At 37.6% G+C, this 4,111-nt stretch overlaps 1 long non-coding RNA gene across 2 annotated transcripts; it reads right to left on the bottom strand.

The window, feature by feature from the left end:
- Nucleotides 1-1,556: 1,556 nt before the first annotated feature.
- On the bottom strand, nt 1,557-3,642 carry LOC147034535 (uncharacterized). Of its 2 annotated transcripts, XR_015059182.1 has the most exons (4): nt 2,674-3,642; nt 2,347-2,505; nt 1,947-2,004; nt 1,557-1,722 (listed from the first exon to the last, which is right to left on the bottom strand). It is a non-coding gene; the product is annotated as an uncharacterized LOC147034535 (long non-coding RNA). The 2 variants fall into 2 exon arrangements; XR_015059181.1 differs by having other exon boundaries at nt 1,947-2,505.
- Between the last annotated feature and the right edge of the window lie 469 nt (nt 3,643-4,111).

Here is a 4,111-nt window from a genome sequence, read left to right as displayed (position 1 = left end):
TTTCAACAGATATTTAATAAAAGTAAGAGAAAACCTAAAAAATTGTGGACTGATGAGGGTAGAGAGTTTTATAACAAGACATTTATGAATTTTCTAAAAAATAACAGTATTACATTATACAGTACCTTTAATGAAGGGAAGGCAGTTGTTGTTGAACGTTTTAATCGTACCTTAAAAGAGAGACTATATAAAAAATTCACACAACTCGGTTCACAACAATGGTCATCTTTTATTCAGGATATTGTGGATAAGTATAATGACACGATTCACACGGCAACAAATATGAAACCATCAGAAACATTTACAAAATTAAAATATGAAAAAGAGATTAATGTCAGAAAACCTAAGTTCAAAGTTGGTGATATCGTAAGAATATATAGGTGGAAATCTCATTTTGAAAAGGGTTTTACTGAACGATGGACGAAAGAACTTTTTAAAATTGTTGATGTAATAGATACGGTTCCTTGGACTTATAAGATATATGATTTGGAAGGGGAAGAGATTTTAGGTTCATTTTATTCACAGGAATTACAAAAGACAAAGATAAATTGAAATTTTTTGACTCCGCCCCTTTTTGACTCCACCCACACAAGCCCCACCCACACAAACCCCACACAAACCCCACACAAACCCCACCACACACAAACCCCACACAAGCTCCAATAAATTGAAATTTTTTGACTCCGCCCCTTTTTGACTCCACCCACACAAGCCCCACCCACACAAACCCCACACAAACCCCACACAAACCCCACCACACACAAACCCCACACAAGCTCCACACAAGCTCCACACAAGCTCCACACAAGCTCCACACACACACAAGCTCCACCCATATTCACATAATTAGTGATTAGTTAATTAGTTCCCCCACACACAACATGTTTATTTAATTAAAAAATTATCCACCCATCCACACAAGCTCCACTCATCCACCCATCCACCCATCTCTCCACCCATCCATTGATCCACACAAACCTCATCCACATTCGCCCCTCCCACATAAGCTCCACCCACATAAACCCCTGCCCACATAAACCCTGCCCACATCAACCCCTCCCACATAAGTCCTGTCTACACAAGCTCCACACAAAAACTCCACACACATAAACCCTGTCCACATAAACCCCTGGCACACAAGCTCCACCCACATAAACCCCGCCCACACACATCCCGACCACACAAGACCCACCGAAGCCCCGCCCACATAAGCCCCACCCACATAAACCCCTCCCACACAAGCCCCACCCACATAAACCCCGCCCACACACACCCCGCCCACACAAGCCCCACCGAAGCCCCGCCCACATAAACCCCTCCCACACAAGCCCCACCCACACAAGCCCCACCCACACCCCGCCCACACAAGCCCCACCGAAGCCCCGCCCACACAAGCCCCTCCCACACAAGCCCCACCCCCTCATCCCCCTGTGCACCCCCACCTTTGACCCACCACCTCCCTCATCCCACCCCCACCCTTCCCCACACACACACATGGGGAGGGGAGGGATGGGATGAGGGGGTGATGGGTCATTGGGGGGCGCACCTACCCTCCCTTCATGTTTTGATCCTCTTCTTGTAATTCAGAATCAAGTAATTGTATACAAAACAAATATAATTTATTAATATTGAAAATATTAAATATTCATTTGCGAGAATGTATAATCTTTCCCAGCAATCTTCTCCAGATGTCTTGTGATTTCGAAACTCAGACACCATATTCTGTTTTGAAACAAAAAGTGGATAATAATTACATGGTAATATGAGTAAGCCTCGTTGACCACTGAATTAACACACCAGGAGGCCGACTCAGCCTGTCATCCTTTCAAGGTCAATAAAATTAATTCCAGTGTACTGACAAAACCACGTTCAAACTAATAATGCAACCAACATTAGACGACATTCTAAAGAGAGAGTGATATTAATAATAATTCAGAAATATTTACCTCCAGAAAATCATGTGTTGTACAAGATTGCTTCAACAGCTGATGTTGTGCGATAGTGCTGAAAAAAAAAAAAAAATAAGTCAAGGGTATAGATGAAGAGACAGACAGACAGGGAAAGCAACACACACACACACACACACACACACACACACACACACACACACACACACACACACACACACACACACACACACACACACACACACACACACACACACACACACACACACACACACACACACACACACACACACACACACATAGACACACATAGACACACGTGTCTCACCATTGGTTTAATTCATTCGAGATCAGAGACCAGTCATTATAAATCATTGATCTCTTCAATAAGAGCAGAGAGAGGTAGGTAGGAAGACAGACACACACACACGTGTCTCACCATTGGTTTAATTCCTTCGAGATGATAGGACGTGATAAGACTTCGTGCCACTCATTGAAAATGTCTTTCAATTCTCTTCTAAAATCATTGATCTCTTCAATAAGAGTATTAATTTCATGAACCACGTCGTGATACGTAAACTCAATTTCTTCCAATGCCCTGTCAGGGAAAAAAAAAATATATATATATATATATATATATATATATATATATATATATATATATATATATATATATATATATATATATATATATATATCAGAATTATCATGATTTAATTAATAATCATTTGCTTCATCGTTCAAAGAGAAAACCAAACAAACTTACCAACTCTGTAGTAAGCTTTTGCCTTCATCGGAAGAGAGATCATCCATGTCTCAGTTGTAAAAATGAAAATCCCGTCTGGCAGAAACTTTGTCTGGTGAATCACTTATAAGGCTACAATGAGAAAATTCCCTAAACATTGGGTGCGGCCACAGGAAATGACAGCTTGGAAAATAACTGGGCGATTGTATGAATCATTTACAAAACATACTTAAAATGGTTTTGATTCAAATGTTTTCAGTTCGTGTTCTGAGATAAAATATAAACACGAGACCTTGTCTCACAGAATAGTTCCTATTTTTTCACAGCATGACTGTCTAAAACCACACAGCACGACCGTGTCAAAAAACACTTCCTCATTTTCACGGCATGAACTGAAAACATTTGAAACAAAACTTTTTTATGGCGTGGTTTATACACAAAAATGATTTGCAACTCGGGCGGTGGTCAGATGAGATCATTAAGAGAAGTTTATCATTTCGTAATGGCACAAAAGGGGTATCTTAAAAAATATAAAGATTCAAATGTTTTAGATGGGGATTATTGTGCAAAGAAAATTAAACTATTGAAGGAATTTGAGAATGAACAAATCTTTATAGGTTCAATGAGTGAGCTGATCAACCTCCAGGTTAAAGGGGAGACAAATAAATATACCTTGGGATAGCCTGGTTATATATATACAAAGCCTGGTGTTGGCTTTGTGGTTAGGGTGGCGGCTTGGGATCCCAGTGTCCCGAGTTCGAATCCCGCTCAGCTGCTGAATTAACACCAGGGGGTTGACTCAGCCTGTCATCCTTCCGAGGTCGGCGAAATGAGTACCAGTATACTGGTCCCGGTGTATGCCCCGGTTAGAATAGGTGTACCATATCCCTGTGTTGTAAGAGGCGTCCAGGAAGGGCATCCGACCATAAAACATTGCCTCACAAAAAGCTAAACCCCTGCACAGCAGGGAAAAACGGATAAAAAGGGGGTTTATTTTTAGGGGGAAAAAAAAGGGAATCGCTGAAAATCCCCCATTCATTTACATGGGGAAAAGTGAGCTACAACCAGTATATTCACCCTACTTATATGTGTTTATATATATATATATATATATATATATATATATATATATATATATATGTGTTTATATATATATATATATATATATATATATATATATATATATATGTGTTTATATATATATATGTGTTTATATATATATATATATATATATATATATATATATATATATATATATATATATATATATATATATATATATATATATATATATATATATATATATATATATATATATATATATATATATATATATATATATATATATATATATATATATATATATATATATATATATATATATATATATATATATATATATATATATATATATATATATATATATATATATATATATATATATATATATATATATATA

Source organism: Eptatretus burgeri, chromosome 1, assembly GCF_056783735.1.
Source record: "Eptatretus burgeri isolate ZD-2024b chromosome 1, Ebu_testis_v1, whole genome shotgun sequence".
NCBI lineage: Eukaryota > Metazoa > Chordata > Myxini > Myxiniformes > Myxinidae > Eptatretus > Eptatretus burgeri.
Note: the sequence above shows the minus strand (reverse complement) of the source record. Positions and strands in the feature narration are given on the sequence as shown.